The sequence below is a fragment of the Gopherus evgoodei genome, chromosome 4 (genome assembly GCF_007399415.2).
Source record: "Gopherus evgoodei ecotype Sinaloan lineage chromosome 4, rGopEvg1_v1.p, whole genome shotgun sequence".
NCBI lineage: Eukaryota > Metazoa > Chordata > Testudines > Testudinidae > Gopherus > Gopherus evgoodei.
Genome location: NC_044325.1, coordinates 139,617,463 through 139,641,008, shown reverse-complemented (window position 1 = coordinate 139,641,008; position 23,546 = coordinate 139,617,463). Strand labels below are relative to the sequence as shown.

General features: G+C 44.8%; 1 pseudogene; it reads left to right on the top strand.

Annotated features, from left to right (window-relative positions):
- LOC115651272 overlaps positions 1–23,546 on the top strand; it is a 36,911-nt pseudogene that overhangs the window by 1,669 nt on the left and 11,696 nt on the right.

Below are 23,546 nucleotides of genomic sequence, written 5' to 3'. Positions count from 1 at the left end.
GATATCCAGCTATCCTGGTATAGCTATACTGGCAGCAATGTCCCCTGTGCAGACAGGCTCTAGCTGCATACAGCTCAATCCTCACTGCTTGTTTCTTAAAGCATTGAGACCTGTGCACCATCACACAGGGCTCTGCTGACCAGCAATGGTCCATGGACTGTCCCTTGAGAACTGTTGAGGGCTTCACTTTGGCAGCCATTGCATTGTTCGCTTTGCTGGGCATTATATCCTTTTCCCTTCCCAGCCTGAGTTGGCCTTGTCTATTTAGAGGGCATGTAGGATTGGCAAGCGATTAAACAATTAATTGCGATTATCTGCACATTAATCCCACTGTTAAACAATAATACAATACCATTATTTAAATATTTTTGGATGTTTTCTACATCTTCAAATAGTCCTGATTTCAATTACAACACAATACAAAGTGTACACTGTTTTGCAATAAAAAAATAAATCTACATTCGTAAGTTACACTTTCATGATAAAGAGATTGCACTACACTACTCGTATGAGGTGAATTGAAAAATACTATTTCTTTTATGATTTTTACAGTGCAAATATTTGTAAACAAATATAATAATATAAAGTGAGCGCTGTACACATTGTATTCTGTGTTGTAACTGAAATCAATATATTTTAAGATGTAGAAAAACATCCAAAAATATTTAATACATTTCAGTTGGTAGTCTATTGTTTAACAGTGCGATTAAAATGACGATTATTGCAATTAATTTTTTGAGTTAATCACATTAGTTAATGAGAGTAATCAGCAGCCCTAATATGCTCTTTGGGGCAGGACTGTCTCTGTGTGACATGGGTAGAACAGCCAGGATATAGCTAAAGGCTGTCCCAGGCACCAGCCACCTCCTGAGCACCCCCTCATGGCCAAAGATTTGCTGTGTAGGGACCTGCCTCCGTTTCCACCCTTTCAAGGTATTTACCAAATAAATTCCACACACGACCTTATGAATCCAGTGAGAACAGCCCTACTTAGAGTCTGGTTTATTATCTGAAATTTTCAAATATTAACACCAAAAGTCCTTCCCCCAGCAGTAAGCTAGACACAGCCCCAAACTCTGCTAGTGTCTCAGCTCTTCCCACCTACCTAGTTGAGTTACTCACTTGGTCACAGGGTCTTCCCTGCAGAAGCCTCTCTCACTCCACTCCCTGCCATCTCTCTACAACTTCCTGATCATCCCCTCTCTGCAGCATCCTGCTGCTCTTTATAGGAGAATCAGCTTCTCCACACCCAGCTGATTTACTACTTAAACATCACTCTCCCCCCTCCACCCCCTGTGGCAGGCAGGGCTAATTGGACACGCTGACCAACTCCAGGCCTGTGGCCCATAAAGGATCAGACCACCCCATTACAGGCTGCTTGTCACCTGATTCAGCAAGGTTTTAAAGGGAAGGGGGGAGTGACCTTTTACAAGGGCAGAGGGAAAGTTTCTCTGGGTCCTTGCAGCCTGTTTGTCCAGAGGGGGGTTTGCTTTTGTTTTGTGTATCTTGTGAGGTTTTTTAATAAACTGTGCCCTGAGGAAAGGGTCTGAAAAGAGACTTGAGTGTGGCACCCATTCTTCCTGGGCAGGATTGATAAGGAAACACATAATAAAGGAATGAGCATAAATCTTTCTGGCTAGCTTCATTTTTCTTCAGTTGTGGAGCAGTCAGCTTCACGCAGCTAGAGATGTGTCCTAAATTATTTGAAATTAAAATAGTGGTCTATCCCCTAGGAATGGGAACAATCATGACACTGGAAAGGTCAGATGTTAGATGGGAGAGCAAAGTTCCTAAAGTCACAGAAACAAGAGATGGAAAAGATCTACTGGAATATCCAAACCGTCTCTGTGTGAGTGCAGCAGAGAACTACCCAGCTCAAAGATCTGTGCTCAACTGTCCAGCTTCTTCGTTGAGGAGAGATTTAAAAAAAAAAAAAAAACAGGCCTGATTCTGCTTTCACTTACACCAGGGTAAATCAAGCACATGACCTATCTTCTGAGAGCTGAATATTTAATGTGACTTACCACTGTTATTCTGACTGATGCTGCAATGAGTTAAGATTTGGGCTGGTTTATTGCCAGCTCCCTACATGTAAATAGATCAAGATGACACAGGGACTTTAACCACCAGAGAGACTGAAATGTTACAAATAAACAAAGAACATGGGAATACATACTGAAAAAACACACTGTGTGCAGAAGACACTTACAGGAGATATTCCAGGATATGTTACTCCAGGCAGGTGTTAGGAACAGGGCCGGATTAACTCTCCTGTGGGCCCAGGGCTATTAGATTTTGTGGGGCCCCTGTATACAAGTCTTTTTGCTAATTTAAGACAAAATGATCACAATTATGGCATTGAGGCTATTAACGCTATACTACACTTGCCTTTTAATTAACATAAGGCCATTCTGTGGTTACATTTCAGTTTTAAAACATGTAGAATATAGTTAAGTTAATTCAAACAGCCTACTACTCACCTTAGAACAGCTGTTATATTAGTTTCTTTCTGGGAAGGAGTCTGCAGGAGGGGGGGTCCAGTCTGGGACAGAGTGACTGGGGTGCAGGAGAGGGTGAGGGGTATGGGCTCTGGAAGGGAGTTTGTTGCAGGAGGAGATTCTGATCTGGGGCAGGGGGTTGGGGTGCAGGAGAGTGTGAGATGCAGGCTTTGGCCGGGAGGCGCTTACCACAGGCAGCTCCCAGCCAGCAGCGTAGCCCCACAGTGCCCCCAGAAGCAACCTGCTGCTGGTACATCTCTGCACACCCTTGGGGGGAATAGAACAGCATGTTTCCGTGTGCTGTCCACACCCGCAAGCGCTGCCCACACAGCTCCCATTAGCCAGGAACCAGCCAATGTGAGATGTGGGGACAGTGCTGGGAGAGGGGGCAGCAGGTGAGGCCTCCTCCACCCCCCCACATCCCCCAACAGGGGCTGCAGAGATGTGCCAGCAGCCGACCACTTCCAGGAGCGGCTTGAGGCCATGGAATGGGGCCCTGGGCTGCAGCCCCTAAAGCTCCTGCATTAATCCAGCCCTGGATAGGAGAATGATTTGTAATTGCTGCTTGTACCGATTCATCTCCATTTTTCCCAGGCTCCAGTTCTTGGGATGTGTTTGGTCCAAGCACTTGAGTGCAGGACAGAGGGGGCAGCAGGCAGCCTTGTTCCACCTCAGCTCTTACTGAGCGGGTTTGGTGTTTTCCAGGATTCGAGGCACAAGAGTTTGACGCAGTGGTGAGCAGAGTGGAGGGGCAGAGGCTCATTCTTGAGTGTCGCTACAATTACTGGGATTACAGTGCAACGCCGAAAACCTGGTGCCAGCTGAGAGATGAGAAATGCTTTCCATTAGTTAGCACCTCTTACACATCATATATATACCATAACAGGTTACCTTTGGAAGAGCCACGATAGAGGATCACACCGGCAATGGGATTGTAACCATCACCATGGAGAAGCTGCAGGTGCAGGACTCCGGCGTGTACTGGTGCGCGCGCTATTACCTGCCCAATACAATGTATCCACTGATGACAATTAAACTGGATGTTTCCAAGGGTGAGTAATTTCCTTTCAGGAGAACGGTCTTTTCTGCTGAATATAATCCCATGTCTTTCCCTGCTTTATCATCTCTCCCCTGCCTGTATCGATTCCTCCTGACTGCCCACAGAATCTGTCATCCTCGTCTCCTCTCTCCTGTCTCACACTGTGAACTGCTCTGAAGCACCTCCGCAATTCAGCCAGCAGACCATTCCTGCTTCCTGTTAGAATAGTCTTTTCCTGTTTTCCCTTCTAATAGCTCCTGGGGTGGGTGGGGGCTGTCAATTTATATGGTTACGTTATTTATGAAAGAAGCAGATCTGAGGGGGACATTTTAAGTGCTGAGTCCCAACAATCAGGGCCAGATTTCCAAGAGCTCAGGACCCAGAGTGCACCCCACACTGAGCTCTTCGGAGAACCTGGCCTGGAAAGGATCAGTAACTTCCCTCATTCTGCGAGACTTTGGGATGATCAAGTGCAAAGATAACAGCCCAGACAGTTGATTTGTGTGGCAACAAGACCAAATACACCAGTTCACATTCAACCCTTCCTGTAACTCAGCTGAAGCCAGTGACTGGAGCTATACCAGGGAAGAGTTTGGCTCATTGGGCATATGACACTCATAGGAAATGTACGTCATTGTACCTCTCAACCAGATCGTACTGACCAGTTTTTGTCTTTTCCAGAAGTCCAAGAATACGATGCTATTGAGAGGCAGAATCTCTCTGTCCAGTGTCCATACAACACACAGGATTACAAAGAGGTGAAGAAAGCCTGGTGCAGAAGGAAAGGTCAGAATAGATGTGATGTCTTGGTCAATACTGGTCACAGATACTACGGATACCAAAACAGGGCTCAGAAAGGCAGAGCCAGGATACATGACGACACCCAGAAAGGGATTGTTACTGTCACCATGGAGAATCTGCACGTAGACGATGCAGGGGTGTACTGGTGTGCACACTACAAGCCTCCCAGTTTTTACCTAATCTTTGAAGTTAAACTGGCTGTTACCAAGGGTGAGTATTTATTGGTAGGGAAAATGTGTTGTGTGGGGGGTGCTGATTTCAGTCCCACTTTCCCCTCTCTCTCCCTCCTCCTCTCTCTGCCTCCTCCCAGATTATTCCAGAATTCCACCCACCCAAAACCCTTGTCTCCTCTTTCATAACTCACACTAGGCACTGATGTAGAACATCAGCTGAGACCAGGACTCAGCCATGTGAATATTCTGTTTTTAATGACCTATTTAAATATTAATTTCTCATCTCCCCTTTGCTTGTGTTCAATTAGTTCTATCTAGGTTCTTCTATGATGCACAGACTCATAGTATTTTAAGCACCAATTACTTATTTTTCTTAAATGAGTGAAATTTAGCAAACTATTTATAAGAGCCCAGTGACTTTCTCTGGCCTGTTTTTGAAGATGGCAGTAGAGCCATACAGAACGGTGGGGATAGTCATGTCCAAGGGAAGCCGTCAGACATTAAGTCCATATCAGATTTAGAGCTGTGCAAAAATCTGAATTTTTGGTTAGCTAGAAACAATTTGACAAAATCCAACATGAATTCATTAACTATTTCAATTGACCCAAACCTGCTTTTTTTCAACCAAATTGTTTCAGTCCAAAAATGTCATCCTGCTGTAATCATAATACATGTGATTGAATGCACAGTCTGTAAGCCCTGATACTTCATGGAGACCTGCAGGGATGTGCAGTAATGGCCCTAGAAATTGTTGCTGTATCAATTTTTTGCATGTTTCTAAAGCTTTGTTTCTTAGTTTGTGTCCTTATTACTGTGGGGAGCTGTTCACAGGTGATGCTAATGGCCTGAGTCTCACATGCTGGTGGCTGGCCTTGTCTCGGATTGTTACATGCTTCTTGTTACATGAGAAGCTTTGCATACAGAGCAACCTCCCCATCATACCATTTGCTTCTCTCAGTAGCAACAGTTTGAACGCTAGTGTACAAGGCTCAGGTGGCCACCCAGCTTTTAACCACTGTGTTTCTTAGCTTGCTCAAGTAGGTCTGCATGACACAGTGCTCACAGCATTGCCAGCTTGTCTCCACTAGCCCTGCACCAGGAGTAACTAGCACTGGCGGGGAAATGTTATGGGATAAAGGCTGGTGTAGACACGGCCTGAGGTGTTGAAACTGTGTTTGTATTTGCAGCTACAACTACAATGTGTCGTCCCAGTTACTCAAGCACAGGTCACACCAGCCTAGTCCTTAGCACAGCTAGTGCTGGGTCACCCCAGCAGACAGCAGGTAAGGCTCCAACCCCTTCCTCTAAGGCAGCCTCTGTGTTCGCACACCTCCAAGGGGTTGTTAGCGGCTGATCCAACATGCTCGTCTTTTCAGAGAGAAAACAGCAGCTTTTCACAGTGGCACTGAATGCAGGCAGGTCCTCCTTTAAAGGTGCCAGATTAGTGTCCTCTTCCTACCTGCAACCAGTGTTAAATGGCACATAGTAAATGGGCAGATGAATCTAGGCCCTGTCTCGTTGAGAATTTACTAGTCTTGTCACTGTATTATCATTAGCCTCACAGCTGCTGCTCTTTGGAGCAAGAGAAATGACATTAAATCTGGATGCATTGAATCCAAACAGTTACCCTGCATCAGCCATTGTAAAAGCAGAGCTGCCCCTACTCATTCCTGACGCCAGCCAGTGCCCATTGTCCTCAGTGGAAGCTGCGGAAGCCCTATAAATATTTCCCCAGCAGTGTATCACTTTCTTCTATTTACTGGTTTATTCAATTTAGGTTTTTTTTTCTTTTCAGGGTCTCTGGTTTGTATTGTGGTGGTATCATGGACCAGTACCTCATTGCACTAGGCGCTGTACAAAACAGAACACAAAAGACATTCCCTGCCTGAAAGAGCTCAGCTGGGCTTCAGAGACTAGCTTGTTTTCACAGGGACACAGAGAGAAGTTCAGGACCTTACTCCATATGTCAAATGGCATAGACAGGATTTAGCATTAAAGGAAGGAACATGTGATGTGAAAAAGCCAACTAGGTGTGCGAGCTATCCCAGGCACTGGTCTGATGGCCATTGTGTGACGGGGTGGTACTTACCTCTCTGGCACCTCCTTCTGGCTGTCACAGGAATTAGCTCTACTTGTCAGGGTGCTCTTCTCTGGTGGTGCCTCACCACCATCACTTTCATTCTAGGACCCACACTACTCCCAGGACTGCAGCATCCTTATCAGTGACACTCCCTTCCAGCTGTGCCATGCTTTGTGTTCCCCCCTTGCAGGGGACCTGCAATCTTTGCCCAGCTACTGCCCTGAGTGGCAACTGCAGTTCATTGTCCCAAGGCCACTTCCCATGCAGCTCCAGCACCCTCTTCTGCCCTTACTTAAGGGCCTCAGCCTGCAGGCCCTAGCAGCCAGCCAGGAGCTCTCTCTAGCTTCCCCAGTCCCTGCTTGCAGCAATCCATTGTCCCAGATGTTGGGTTCCTTCTTCCTGCTAGGAACCTGTCTCTCCTCTCAAGCTCCAGCCAGCTACTGAGCTCTGCACCTGCTTTGGAGCCCGTCTTATATGAGTCTTCTGAGCACTGATTGGCTGCTCCTCTCAACCCCTTTCTAATTGCTGCCTCCACCACAGCCTCCCTAGGGCTGCTTTTAACCCCTTTCTGCCAGTGAGTTGTAGCTGCCCCATCACACCTTGTAGTATGTTTTTTTAGTGTATCAATTAATATTTAGGTGAAACTGATAATATTAATTTTAATTTAGTCTCTATGGAAAAAATAGTAAAAAAGATGCCTTCATCTCTAATGCTGAAGCACCATTACTAGTTCCTGATTCCAGACTTAACTGCATCCATTTTTACAGATCTCACATCTAAAGTATAGTACCGCATTGTTTTTATTTTATTCTTTCTATTCCACCCTTAACTGTAAATAGGAAATACTACTAGATTTTGGAGTAACTCAGTAGCTTTAAATATAAAAATCAGTCTACTACACAGTTTACCTTGGGTTTTAATACCAGGATTGTTAGAAAAAATCCTTTAAAATTTTAGCCTTTGATGAACCAGTGTAGGCTTTAGCTTCATTCTGAATGCATGGGTAAATAGGGCCAGACCCATGTCTGTTTATGGAGCCTCTAGCCCAGTGAGGTCTTGAACCTGAACCTCTGGTGGAGACAAGTCTTCCCATATATCAACTAAAATGTGTAATTTATGCTCTGAAGCACCATATTTGGTAAGGATACTATAATATACTGTAAAGTGGATGCTGTTATATCATTCATTGTTAAAATCACAGGAAAAATGTATATAGTAGCAGAGCAATCTAGTCCCCCAGCTATTGGAGCAGGGTTTCCTGTACTTCTAAAGTCACAGAAATCATCTTTGTAACCATCACCTCCTGTCAGTGCCTGGCCTCCCCACAGTAGCTGGTAAATCTGCTTTCATCTAGGAGAAGAAGTGCAGCAAAAGTGAGAAGTAGAGCTGGTTTAAATTCTCCATCAAAACTTAGTTCAGACAGAAAATATTTTTTCAATCAAAATGAAAATTTCATTTTGTTCAAAAATGCTTTTTTTTCTAAATGAAAAATATTTCAATTATTGAGAACATTTTCAGAGATTCAGACATTCTAATGCCAGAAGGCACCACTGTGATCGTCTAGTCTGACTTCATGTATAACACAGGCCAGAGAACTGACCCAAATAATTCTTAGAACAGATCTTTTAGAAAAACATCCCATCTTGATTTCAAAATTGTCAGTGATGGAGACTTCACCAAGACCCTTGATAAATTGTTCAAATTTTAATCACTCTAACCGTTATCAATTTATGCCAGTCTGAATTTGTCTCACTTCAACTTCCAGTCACTGGATTGTGTTATACCTTTCTCTGCTAGATTGAGGAGTCCATTAAAAATTTGTTCCCAGTGTAGATACTTATAGATTATAATCAAGTCACTCCCTCACTGTACTTAGTTTCAGTGGGCAAAGTACTCCCTCGTTTTTTTTATTCTCTCACCCCTGCTTTTCCATTGGAGGGGGGAAGGGTGATTTATTTCCCCTATTGAAATAAGGCATTTTTCATTGAAAAATTTCAAAATTTTCTGTGAAATATTTCATGAAATAAAAAATTTCAAAAATGTCCCCCAAATATCCTTACATTTCTAGGACCAGCTCAAAAAAGAAGCAATGAAATAAAAGAAGACTATCATACAGCTTTTCAAAGGACCCTGTATGTAGCTTGTATTAGCAGTGATACTCTGAGTACATTTCCCGGATCTGAAGAACAGCTCAGTGTAAGCTCAAGGGCTTGTCTTTTCTCACCAACAGAAATTGGTTGAGTAAAAAATATTACTTCACCCATCTTGTCTCTCTAATATCCTGGGACCAACTGTGCTACAACAACATTGCATAAAGGACCATTAGCAGCTAATTTAACCTAAAAAAAAGTTCTTAGAAAGAAAAGCAGTAAGCGGGGAAATGTTTCTTTAGAGTTAGTCGTCATTTTTGAATTTCAATGATATTTTCATCAAAATTTTGCACAGTGGAAAAAATGAGGAAAATTTTAAAAAATTGGTCAAGTAAAATATATTACTTCGCCTGTCTTGTCTCTCTAGCCCATTAAACAACCCTTTTTTAAAACTATAGTTGTTAGTTATTCCTCTGTTTTGTTAAAACTCAAGCAACACAATGTTGTGAGAACCAGAAAAATGCAGCTGCCTGGTATCTCTTTTTGGAGAGAGGAGCAGGGTGAAATGGAACAAGGAAGCAAGAAATGTAAAGAGTGAAAAAAGCAGATTTCATTGATGCAATTATTCTGTTTTAATAATCTGAGGTATTAGTGAAAATTAAACACCAGTAAACCATGGAAGCATCAAGACGTGTTAGATGATGTTATCCCGTGCAGCATCCTGCATCTCTCTTCAGGTGCAGCAAGGTACCACAAGGCAGCTCAGGGTCCAAGGTGTTGTGTCAATGTTCTCATCGGCCGTTGTGAAAAAGTTCCTCCTCTACCTTGGTGGGTCCTGCACTTATTTGGCAGATGTGCTCACTTCAGTGATCTTCCCCACAGTCTGGATCAACTTCTCCTGTGTCTGATCAGGAGCTGGGAGGTTTGGGGGGAACCCGGGCCCGTCCTCTACTCCGGATTCCAGCCCAGGGCCCTGTGGATTGCAGCTGTCTATAGTGCCGCTTGTAATAGCTGCATGACAGCTACAACTCCCTGGGCTACTTCCCCATGGCCTCCTCCAAACACTTTCTTTATCCTCACCACAGGACCTACCTCCTGGTGTCTAATAACACTTGTACTCCTTAGTCCTCCGCAGCACACCCTCTTACTCTCAGCTCCTTGTGCCTCTTGCTCCCAGCTCCTCACACACACTTCCTCTCCTCTGGCTCTCCCATGACTGGAGTAAGCTCCTTTTTAAAACCCAGGTGCTCTGGTTAGCCTGCCTTGATTGGCTGCAGGTGATCTAATCAGCCTGTCTGCCTGAATTGGTTCTAGCAGATTCCTGATTACTTTAGTACAGCCCCCTGCTCTGGTCACTCAGAGAACAGAAAACTACTCATCCAGTGACCAGTATATTTGCCCCTCTACCCAGACTCCTGTACCCCACTGGCCTGGATCCGTCACACCATGCAATATTTTTTATACAGCTAATCTTCTGGCTCATAATACCTTGTGACAATGAGTTCCAAATGCTAATTATTGATTTGTATACACAAAATATTATTGTCTTATATATTTTAAATGTGTGTCTTTTTGGTTTCAAAGGGTAAATAGAAGAGCCTGATTTACCTGTCTGGCCCATTCATGGTTTTATCACCATATCCATTTTATTTGTATTTCTCTGAGCTAATCAATCCTAGACACTAGATTGGGAGGGCTCTGAGTTGCTACAGAGAATTCTTTCCAGGTGTCGGCTGGTGGATTTTGCTCACATGCTCAGGGTCTAGCTGAAGGGAACGAATTTCCCTTCTGCTCAGATTGGAGGACATCCTGCCATTTTTTTTGCCTTCCTCTGCAGCATGAGGCATGGGTCACTAGCAAGTTTAAATTAGTGTAAATGGTGGATTCTCTATAACTCAAAGTCTTTACATTGTAACTTGAGGACCTGTAACTCAGCCAGAGGTTATGGGTCTGTTACAGGAGTGGGTGCGTGAGGTTCTGGGGCCTGTGATGTGCAGGAGGTCAGACTAGATGCTCATGATGGTCCCTTCTGGCCTTGAAGTTTATTAATCGAATCTTTTCATTTACCTCCCCACGTGGTTCCTTTCCATGCCTTACATCATTTTTGTTGCTCATCCCTGGCTAGCCTAGTGTAACAGGGTGACCATTGGCCCCTGCCACATGCCTTGCAGAGGGGAAGGCCTGGGATGCTGACAGTATGAACGGAAGGGCTTGGGCAATCTGACCAGCCACTCAAGGAGAATGGCTGGAGTTCCCGAGGGCAGCTCATGCAGGGATGTTGTTTTTTCTGTGAAGACTTAGTTCAAGAGGCCAGGTCTGACAGCTGGTGTGAGGTTTAGCACATGTCTACACAGATTTAGTGCACGGCAAGCTGGGGTGTAAACCTGCAGCGCTGTGCACTAACTGGCCCTATGGGCCCTGCTACCACACACTATGTGCTTCAATCTCCCGATTGGCTTAAAGTCAATACGGAACTTTGAGTATGCGCAGCAGCAGGAGTCACACGGCCAGTTAGCATGCGGCACACCAGCTTGGTGCACACTACCCTCTCTGTATAGACATACCCTCATTTCTCAGTGCTCTTTGTTTGCAGTAATTCAGTGTGGTAAGCATTTGCCACACAGTTATTTCCTGTCTAACTGCATGTGGAAATGGTGTCTCTGATAGGGATGATGCATATCTCACTAACTATTTTTGTATGTAGGTATTTATGGCCTTGTAGAACGTTCTCTGCATTTGGACCCAGTCTTTCATGAGTTCTTTCCACTAGTCATGGCAGTGTGCATGGTGCAAACTACTAGTGAGTTTTCATTAGTGATGAGCCAAAAACACCGCTGTGAACACACACTTGCTATTTTAGCTGAGATGTGCACTGGCTTTGCTTTCCCGTGGCTGAAGGATATAGAGGCTATCCATTGCTACCAAATAAGAAAGTGATGATATTGTCACGCTATATGAAGCAAAAAGCTATCTCCCAACTCCTGGAGAAACTCACCCGTAGCATAACTTCACTGACTTACATGGATTTCCCACTCCAGTGCTATGGAATGATGATTCCTATAAGGGGAAAGGATACATCCATCCACTGACGTAGTACAGTACATGGAAGGAGGCAACTACACTAAGTATGTTTTTGAGGGCTAAAGTTTTGACACCATGGGACACAGTGGCTTACATGAATTTTTTTTAACCTTAAATCCCATTTTAAGTATCTGAGTTTATTTGTTCTGGATGGCAAAGAATGAAGGAAATACTCTAATTTTATATTCAGTCCCAACATGTTTTCCGAAACCCTCCTGATCCTTGTGAATCGATTGCTTCTCTCCTTTCCTTCTTTCCTTACCAGTTCCCTCAACTCGAGATCTACCTTCCTGTGGCTGGCAGTTGGCTTCCTCATCAACAAGACCCTGTTAGCTGTGATGATAGCTCTCCCAGTGAGAAGAAGAAACCGCCTCCGAGGAAGCACCCAGGCACCAACAAATCTTGAATTCATGGTGCGAAATGACAGCTTGTCTCTTAAAACCAAACTATCTGTCATATGGGCCCACTGGGAAGCAGGGAATTCCTCACAGGACTTTGTTTATGCTGCCAGATAGGGAACCAGCATAGCTCCACTGGTGATAGTTAATGAGGCCCAGACTTTTTTATCACCATGTCATCTAGTCCTGCTGAAAGCAGGGTTAGACAACGCAATGAGGAAAGGCTCCACTACAGCTTCTGTTCTGGCTAGCACCAGAACAGCTCCATCAGTGGTGAATTACAAGTCCCATTTCTGCCAATGTAGATATAGCCCATGACAAGTGACTTGAGTTCTGGAAGGAAAGTCCTGCTCATGACATGAAATCCAGGAGATCAGAGTATTTGGTCAACTTCCAAAGCCAGGACTCGTTAGGAAGAGTGGACTGTAGACCAAACTCAAGGGATTAATAGTGCTAGAAAGAGAAAGGAACAATATCTCATCAGAAAGCTGAAGGAGATTGTTGGTAACTTAGAGTGAAGTTTTCAAAAATCCATAAGGTTTCTAAGTCCCATTTCAAAAACTGACTTATGTCTTAGGCACCTAAGTCTCATTGACTTTTGATAAGATGTACGCTCCTAAGGGCCCACATCAGTTTTGAGACTAAAACTTCGAACTTTTGGAAAATTACCCTTGGACATTTATTCTCTCTCTCTGAGACCCTGGAAAACTGCTTGTCCTCTTCGACGTGGCAGTCACCAGAATAGATCCAATTCAGGGCTCAGACTAGACTGGGCGGACCTTGAAATAGAGACAATTTTCCCGTTAGCGGTAGGACTGGTCAAAAACTGACCAATTTTCAACAAAGTTTTGTCTTTCTAGTGAGAAAAGGAAAAAAGATATTTTTCATATTTGTCAACCAGCTCTATTCCCAATCCTGAGACACATCACCCCCAGAGAGCCTGGTTTTAAAAGGCCCTGCACTTCCTTCAGAACACCTGACCTCCCATAGGCATGACAGTTTGTTCAATCCTTTGGGGTGTGGCAGGTTCTTTTCCTCCTTCAAGGAAGTTAAGAACATAAAAACGGCCATACTGGTTCGGACCAATGGTCCATGTAGCCCAGTATGCTGTCTTCCGAACAATGGCAGTCCAGGTACTTCCTAGAGACTGTAAGAGAGAACAGGGCAATTATGGAGTGATCCATCCCTGTCATCCAGTCCCAGCTTCTGGCAGTCAGAGGTTAGGGACCTCCAGAGCATAGGGTTGCACCCCAACTACTGTGGCTAACAGCCATTGATGAACCTATCCTCCATGAAGGTATCTAATTCTTTTTTGAACACTGTTCCTCTTTTGACCTTCACAATATCCTGTTGGCAAGGAGTTCCATAGGTTGACTGTGCCTTATATGAAGAAATACTTCTCTATGTTTGTTTTAACCTGCTGGCTATTAATTTCATCAGGTGACCCCTGGTTCTTGTGTTATGTGAGGGGGTAAATAACACTTCCCTCTTCATGATTTTATAGACTGCTATCATAACCCGCTCCGCTTTGAAATCTGTTTTCTAAGCTGAACAGTCCCAGTCATTTTATCTCTCCTTATATGGAAGCTGTTCCATACCCCCAAATGTATTTGGTGCCTGTCTCTGTATTTTTTTCAATTCTGATATATCTTTTTTGAGATGGAGCTATTAGAACTGCAGGCAGTATTCAAAATGTGGTTGTACAATGGATTTAGGTAGTAGCAGTATGATATTTTCTGTCTTCTGATCTATCCCTTTCCTAAAAGTTTCCAACATCTGTTGCTTTTTTAACTGCTTGCTGCTGCCCATCGAGTGGATGTTTTCAGGGAACTATCCACAATGACTCCGAGATGTTTCTAGAGTGGTAACAGCTAATTTTACACCCCATCATTTTGTATGGTTCGTTGGAATTATGTTTCAATGTGCATCACTTTTGCATTTATCAACATTGAACCTTCAGCTGCCATTTGTTTGCCCAGTCTCCTAGTTTTGTGAGCTCCCTTTGCTACTCTTCGCCATCAGCTTTGGATTTATCCATCGTTGGTAATTTTAAGTGATTAAGTATCATCTGCAAGTTTATTAACCCTTTCCTCCTCTTCTTGAGACAGGCTACATACACCTCACTGCAGATAAGATTCTTTCAAAGAAAACTGTTCTCCTTTCATTTCAGGGCAATGGGGCACCTGAAGCAAGCACTGGAGACCTGTCTGAGGGGGAGAGGAGCTGATACAAATCTCCTCGTCCAGAAGCATCTCTGTACTTGAACTTGATGATGTCATCCCTGCCAAGGCTCTGAGCAGAAACGGGTGCCCATTCCCCAAACTGTATCCAAGCCTTCGTCCCCTAAATAGACCACCCCTCTCTACACTGTGTACCCCAGACTTCATACACAATAGCATGGAGAGAGGATGCAGAGTGATGCAGCTCCTTACCTCAGCTCCCCTTCCAGTTGCATTCCCTGGGATATCAGCTGGGCTCTCTACCACCTCAGTAGTTTTACATCTAATAATGCAGTGGGTCTGCTTCAGTGGTTCCCTGATATCCATGAGGAAAAAGCAATCCTCCGCTTTCTTTCCAAGCTGCTCTTCCAGCTGGGTCAGAATGCCCTCCCCACAGCCACACACTGAGAAATATTGAGTCACTCTGGCTAGGTACAAATGATGGTTTCCAGTTTGATTTTATGAACGGTCTGTTTCCTTATGTCTTATGACTGCCCTTGACTCTGTTCTGCCTCATGCTCCTTGTGCTAAGAGGAGAGTGGCACCAGGTCATGGACAGGTTGATCATTATAGACTAGCAGCACCAGAACAGATCTTATTTGGGGAGAACACAGGAGTAATTGCATGACAGATCAAGTTCGCTTTCTCCAATGTCACTGCATGGGGCACTGGAGGCTTGAAGGAATGGAATTTTCCCAGAAGCAGAACAAAAAGTTCCAGTGTTAGCACGGGGTCTTAAAAACTGCAGCAGCTTAGAGATTCAGGAGAGACTCAACGGAAGCTTGAGCAGCAGAGAATAACAGTGGGGCATGTTTTCATAGCTGGGGGCGGGGGAGAGTCCTGTTGAAATTGTGGAGCAGCTGAGGAAAAAGAAAGTTGGATGAAGAGGAGAGAGACATTGTGATTTGGAGGAGAAGCCACATGCAGGAGAGGAGATCCTGGACTCATAGCGGGCTCCAACCTAAGCCCAAAGAATACTCAAGAACAGTTAGCAATCTGAAGCAGGGAAATGCACACAGATGTCATTGTTTGGACTATGTCTTTATACGTCTTGAGCGTCTATAGAGTGGTTGGTTTGGGAGCTTTTGCAAAGTCGGTGTGTTACGTGCTTCTTCTGTCACATGTCCCCTAGAGAAGTAACCTGTAACCCAGAAGCACCCACAAAGTTGGAGCTCTTGGAAAGGGGGAGCTTAAACTACTGGAATGGCCGTGGGGTCCTGGAGGTTTAGAGCAGCTGGACCACGAGCTCCCGTCTCCATGAAGCGTGCAGAGGGGCCAAGGAAAGAGGCAGTGCTGGAGCCTACTCAACCTTGGAAAGCTCAAAGCACATGGCTCTAGACTAGAGGATGGACCCGTGCACAGTACTCTGCTGAGTGTCCAGCAGAGCTTTAGCGGGGCTGAATATCCACGGAAGCTCTCTGCTGTACTGGCTGCAGATGGGGCCAGTTTTGTAGGGTTGCCAATAGTCTTGTGTCTTTAAGACTGTCCCTTATTTAAATAAAAAATTGCCTGTCCCAAACTAAATCAGTATTGAGAGCCTTTTATCATCTGTTTCAATGTAGAGTGTTGTCAGAGGAAAGCAGTCCAGAATTTGGCCTGGCCTCCCTCCTGTCATGCATGGTGGGGCAGCCAGGTCAAATCTGAGTAGCACTGACAGAGGGGCACGGCCAGGAAACTGGTCCTGTATTTTTTAAATACAATGTTGGCAACCTTACTGTTACTCTCATGTGCTGTACAATGCTGAAGGTGTAACAACTCTGTTAAACTGAAAATACAAAGTATGAACCCTGACAACACCCATTTTTTCATGTTCTCCGTGTATATATATTCTCCTACTGTATCTTCCACTGCATGCACCTGATGAAGTGGGTTTTAGTCCACGAAAGCTTATGCTCAAATAAATTTGTTAGTCTCAAAGATGCCACAAGGACTCCTCGTTGTTTTTGCTGAATGGTGTGAGCTTGATTTCTCCATGCCAGGCTCTTGTGGAAATATCTGTCATATTGGTCCTGGCCCTGGCTCTCTTCGATTCCATGGAATGGATCTTTGGGAGCAACCTGGGGTTAGTTTAGTTGTGATAATGCCTGGAACTCATATAGCCTCCTAAGTTATCTCAAAACAGATGCCGACAGGCTTTCATTACCTCCTCTGCAATGTTGGGATGATAATTCCTCTGCAACACAGGTGCTCCACTCGCTGACTGCAAAGCCCTTTGAGATCCACAGACAACGGGGTTAGGAGGTGAAAAATATTAATAATTACCCTCTCCACTGCCTGCTCCATACAAACCTGCTGGCACACCACAGTGAATTCAGAGTAGCTCAGCTGTACTCAGTGGAGTTACACCAGGGTAGATGAGAGTAGAATCTGGCTCCCTGGCTGACTCAGGTGTACCATGACCTAAAGTATTTACCAAACTGCTTAATGTGCAATGAGGTTGTTGGATCTCAGTCAAGTTTCCAAAGGCAGATGCTCAAATACTGCCCACATCGTAAAAATCACCATCACAGTTAAGTGTAGATGGCAATCCCAGCAGAGTTGCTAAGGCCTGAGATGGTCATGGGTACCCTTGTCCAAAAAACATCTGAGTCCCTGTAGTGGGGCGGACTGCCCCACTCCTGGAAAGAGTGGGCTGCGGCAGGCCAGGGCGCCTGTGCAGACAGGGAGCCAATCAGAAAAGGACTTATGGGGAGCCAATCAGGGCCCAGTTTGGAGACAGCCAATCAGGGCCAGGCTCAGCCCTATATAAAGGCTGCTCAGGAAGGGAGCAGTCTGTCCCAGGCCTTTGAGAGGGAAGGTCAGTCTCCAAGGGTGGAGATAGCACTGCAGACAGCACAGTGCTGGCCAGGCTCGCAGAGGCTAGAGAGCTTGAGCCCATAGCCGCTAGGCTGCAGGTCCTGAAGGGAAGGGCCTAGCGGGTGCAAGGGGCTATAGGGGAAGTGGCCCAGGGAAACAGACAGAGGAGGGGAGAGAAGGAGGACAGCGAGGCTGCTGCCAGAGGGTCTCTGGGCCAGGACCCAGAGTAGAGGGCGGGCCTGGGTCCCCCCCTTCACCCCTTGCAGTACACCCAGCCATTGGCCATAGGGAGTGGCCATTGTACTACACCACATCCCTGGTTGGACATGGTGGCTGGGGTGTAGGACTGCTGATTATCGACCCCAGAAGAGGGTGCAGATGGGCTAAGGGGCACTACCGGCAGGGCTGGTGCAATCATTTAGGCAACCTAAGCAGTTGCTTAGGGTGCCAGGATTTGGGGGGTGCCATTTTCTTCGGCAGCGACCGTGGCAGCCAGATCTTCAGCCACCCCAGTTACCGCTGGCATTTAGGCAGAGGAAGCTGGGGCAGGGGAGCGGGGAGGGCTGCCTGCAGCAAGTTGGGGGGGAAAGCATGCAGGGGAACTCCCCGCCCCAGCTATCCCCTGCCCTGCCTCCTCCCCGATCATTCCATGGCTGCTTCACTTCTCCCGCCTCCCAGGCTTGCGGCGCCAATCAGCTTAGGTGCTGCAAGCCTGGGAGGCAGGAGAAGTGAAACAGTGACAGAGTGCTCAGGGTGCTCATGTTCGTGCTCATGAGTGGAGCAGGAGTGAGCTGGGGCGGGGGGTGCCTCAGGGCAGAGTGTGGGGAATGGGGAGCTGCTGCAAGGGGGGTGCCTCAGGGCAGAAGGGGGGAGCTGCCGCAGGGGGGCCTCAGGGCAGAAGCGTGGGGGGGGGCAAGGTGGAAGTTTCGCCTAGGGCACGAAACATCCTTGCACCAGCCCTGACTGACAGAGGGCAGTGGCCTTGAAGAGGACGCCACCAGCAACGTGGGTAACGTGGGTCCAGAGATGCCAATGGAGGACAGAAAGACAGATGGAGCACCACCAGGAGGGGGTACTCCACCAGACAGAGCTAATTCCTGGAATCATCAGCAGGAGGCACCAGGTGGTGAGTCCCTCAACCCATTACAGTCCCATATGTGGAATATCAAGGTTTAATAAGGAAGTGGAGGGCCCCTTGTCATGGACTCTTACCTTCCAGTGCACAGGTGAGAACAAGAAGCTATGGCATTATAAATGGAATGGAAAAGCTTTGCACATTCTCAGAGGAATTCAGAGTGGCCTCCTCCATAAGGGAACTGCACAAACAAGACCAAGCAATGAGAAGACCCTGCCCTTGGCCAAATCCAGATAGGGCTTATCTGCCCTCAAAAATTACTTCCTGCTGGAAAACATCTTAACTGATGTGACTTATCACTCAGTGTAGCGATGGACTGTTGGGTGTTAACAGCCTCATCTAGTCATGGTTAATCAGTGAGTGGATCATAGGGCTAACTGCAACCTGCTGACACGGTGCTAAACAGGACAGCCCTTGACTAAGGCTGATGTTAGTTCTAATATGGTAGAATCATAAGAGGCCAATCTGGCTCCATCAGGAGCGCTTTAATGACCTGAACATAGAAAAGGAATCCTACAGAAAGTGGAAATATGGTCAAATTGACAGGGAGGAATGCAAAGAAACAGCAGAAGTATGTAGGGACAAAATGAGCGAAAGGCTAAGGCACAAAATGAGTTACACCTGGCAAGTGACATAAAAGGCAATAGGATGTTTTTTAAATGCATTAGGAACAAGAAAAAGACCAAGAAAAGTGCGGTCCTCTACTTAGCAGGGAAGGAGAGCTAACAAATGATGACATCAAGGAAGCTGAAGTGCTTAATGCCTAGTTTGCTTCAGTATTCACTAAAAAGGTTAATGATGACCAGATATTCAACACAATTAATATTGACAAATAAGGGAAGGAATATGAACCAAAATAGGTAAAGAATATTTAACTAAGATAGATGTATTCAAATCAGCAGGGCCTGCTGAATTCATCCTTGGATACTTAAGGAAATAGCAGAAGCAATCTCGGAGCTATTTTCAATTATCTTTGAAAACTCCTGGAGGACAGGACAGGTCCCTGAAGACTTTTGAAGGGCAAACATAGTACTATCTATAAAAAAGAGGAACAAGGCGTACCCAGGGAATTATAGACCAGTCTGCTTAACTTTGAAACCTGGAAAGCTACTAGAGCAAATTATTAAACAATCACTTTGTAACCACCTGGAGGATAATGGGGTTATAAGGGACAGTCAGCATGGATTTGTCAAGAACAAACCATGGCAAACCAGCCTGATGTCCTTCTTTGATAGCATTACTGACCTAGAGTGGAGAGAGGGAAGCAGAAGACGAGACATATCTTGATTTTTTAAGGCTTTTGACACATTCCCACATGACATTCTCATAAACAAACTAGGGAAATGTGGTCCAGTTGAATTTACTACAAAGTGGGTTCACAACTGGTTGAAAGATCGTACTCGCAGAGTAGTTATCAATAGTTTGTTGTCAAATTAGAAGGGCGTATCTAGTGGGGTCCTGCAGGGATCATTCCTGAATCCAATACTATTCAATATTTTCATTAAAAACTTGGATTATGGAATGGAGAGTATGCAGATGACACCAAACTGGGAGGGTTTGCAAACACTTTGGAGGACAGGTTTAAAATTCAAAATTGGTCTGAAACTAACAAGATGAAATTCAATGAAGACAAGTGCACAAGATTTAAATTAATGCACAACTACAAAATGGGGAATAACTGGCTCAGAGGTACTACTGCTGAAAAGGATCTGGGGGTTACAGTGGACCACAAACGAAATAGGAGTCATCAATGTGAAGCAGCTGCAAAAAAGGCTAATATGATTCTGGGGTGTATTAACAGGCATCTTGTATGTAAGACACAGGATGGAAGTGTACAGCTCTACTTGGCACTGGTGAGGCCCTAAGTGGAGTACTATGTCCACTTCTGGGCACTACAATTTGGGGAGGATGTGGACAAACTGGAAAGAGTCCAGAGGAGAACAACAAAAATGCTCAAAGGTTTAGAAAATCTATGAGGAAAGGTTGAAAAACCTGGCGTGTTGAGGCTTGAGGAAAGAAGACCGAGGGGTGAGCTGATAACAGTCTTCCAATATCTTAAGAGCTGTTTCAAAGAGGACAGTGATCAATTGCTCTCCATGTCCACTGAAGGTAGGACAAGAAGTAACGTACTTAATCCGTGGCAAGGGACACTTAGAAAGTTTTTCCTAGTATTTAACCTACCTGTAAGGGTAGTTAAGCTCTGGAACAGGCTTCCAAGGGAGGTTGTGGAATCCCCGTCACTGGAGGGTTTGAAGAACAGACTGAATAAACACCTGTCAGGGATGATCTAGGTTTACTTGGTCCTGCCACAGCGCAGAGGGCTGGACTTGATGGCTTCTCAAGGTCCCTTCCAGCCCTATATCTCTAGGATTCTATCATACAGTTTGCAGCAGAGACAACGCCATAGTAGCAAAAACAACCCAACTGGTCTCAATGTCCTGGTGGAAGCTGTGTCAAAAGATGATCCTCGTTATTGATCACAAGAGTCATGGGAAAGGGGAACGAGATGGTTTTTCAGGCTCCAATCAAACTACAAAGCAAAAAGGGGTGCATTTTAATGCATCACATTTCCGTGCTCAGGAAACATGTCTCTTAAAATGCACTCCTTTTTTCTTTGGGATTGATTTGAGCCTGAGACACCAGCTTATTTCCCCCTTTCCCATACAGGGAACTTAACAAAATGATCCTTTAGCCCAGTTTGTGAAAGATCAGCCAGTGACACTGCCCACGAGGGATGTGTAAAGCCCCCCTCCCAACTCTTTTGTTGCCATCCACTTCCGTAAATACACAATTAAATTATCTTAATATCAGTTTTGTTGCAAAACTGATGAAGAATTTCCGCGCTAAGGCAAGACCTCAGCCACTTCCTCATGCAGCTGCAGTGTCGATAGGGGAGAGCTCAGAGAGACGACACTTCCTAAAAATCCATTTCACGTTCCATGGGATATTCCAGCAATGCCCCTTCTGTGGGCTTGAAGACAGATGGAGTTGAGATTCCTGCTGCTGTGCTCTGCATCTCAGGTAAGAGGAAGAATGTTGTGATACTTGGGGGTAACATGGACATTCCATGGCAGGAGCAGGTGGGATTGGGACTATATTTTCCCTGCTTGTTTGTCAAATGTGCTTGAACTGTGTGAGAAACAGCACAGTAAGGAGCGTGAGGATCCCTGCCAGACCAATATCTCAAGTGATGTAAATTGACACCAGAGCGCTACTGAAGTCAATGTGGCTGCACCAATTTACACCAGATACTGGAAACTCCAGGTTCAATGGGTAAACATTTTTGAGCACCCACACATGTATCCCTGCAAAAATACAGGTGGAGATCTCAATTTTATTATTAATTTGCAATTTTCGGAGATAGATTCTGGGCCAGATAATCAGATGGCATCATCTGCCATCACAAATTGGCATCATTTAAAGTCAATGGATTGATGCAGATTTACAGCAGCAGAAACCTGGCCCATGGGTGTCCAGTTCCATTAGAAGCCAATTATTGATATGATAGATCAAGGCCTCTAATTGTTTATTTTAGTCACTAAAATGTCTCCTTGGATTAAATTCTGATAAAATGCTTTTGTGGGCCTATATGACTTATTTGCATAGACTGTAGGGTGAGCAGGGCGCTTTCCCACTAATTAGGCACAAGAGGAGCCTTAAAAATATCGGAAGGAAATTCCCTCTATCAAAATAAACATACAGGAAGTGGGAATTCCTTTGGAGGCATCAGGAAGCCCAAATTTGCAGTACAAAACTGGCTTAAGTCCAGTGGCAGCAGTTCTACAATATTTCAAGCACCCCTCAGCAGAGCTCTACAGAAAATGGTGTTATTATGTAAGTGTGACTGCATCTCTCTCTCCTCGACCGTCTCCACCTTTCTTGTGTCACTTGTCCTCTTAAGCCCCTGCTAAGCTCACTGCAGATAAGACTATAAACTGTTCCTATGTGTTTGTACAGCCCCTACACATTCAAGCCTTGATCTTCTGAATCTCTGGACACTTGCATAATTTAAATATAATAACAGCTACAAGAGTTCTTCCCAAGTGCAGGTCTAGTGACCACTAGTCAGGCACTTCCTTTTCTTTTGGGTACTCGCTTCCTGCTCAATACAGAATTCTCCCTTCTCTCTCAGTAAAACAAACATGCTCTCACACACACGTCCAGAAAACGACACAGCAGCCATAGGAAATCAGCTGTAACCATTAGGAAACCAATTCTGATCTCCCATCTGCATAATTATTTTGACATCAAGGGATTTACTTCAGATTTATGCTGGAGAGAGAGGGAGCAGAAGTAGACCTTTGTTCCCTGAGTCAATTCCCAGGCACTGAGACAAAACAGGGCCAGATTTTCAAAAAGTGCTTAGCATCCACCAGTAGCACTGTTCAAAAACGTTTTCTCAACACTATTTTTGATGGAAAATTATTGTCTGCTCTTCATGGAAATTTCAACTTTTCACACTCACAAACTGGGGATGTGTTGTTAAACCAGTGTAGCTGCACCAGTGCAAGCCCCTATTGTAGACTTATTTCACAGGGGCGATATCCAGCTATCCTGGTATAGCTATACTGGCAGCAATGTCCCCTGTGCAGACAGGCTCTAGCTGCATACAGCTCCAATCAATCACCTCAATCCTCACTGCTTGTTTCTTAAAGCATTGAGACCTGTGCGCCATCACGCAGGGCTCTGCTGACCAACAATGGTCCATGGACTGTCCCTTGAGAACTGTTGAGGGCTTCACTTTGGCAGCCATTGCATTGTTCGCTTTGCTGGGGCATTATATCCCTTTCCCTTCCCAGCCTGGGTTGGCCTTGTCTATTTAGAGGGCATGTAGGACTGGCAAGCGATTAAACAAATTAATTGTGATTATCTGCACAATTAATCACACTGTTAAACAATAATACAAACCATTTATTTAAATATTTTTGGATGTTTTCTACATCTTAAATAGTTTGATTTCAATTACAACACAATACAAAGTGTACACTGTTTTGCAATAAAAAAATAAATCTACATTCGTAAGTTACACTTTCATGATAAAGAGATTGCACTACAGTACTCGTATGAATTGAAAAATACTATTTCTTTTAATTTTTACAGTGCAAATATTTGTAAACAAATATAATAATATAAAGTGAGTGCTGTACACATTATATTCTGTGTTGTAACTGAAATCAATATATTTTAAGATGTAGAAAAACATCCAAAAATATTTAATACATTTCAGTTGGTAGTC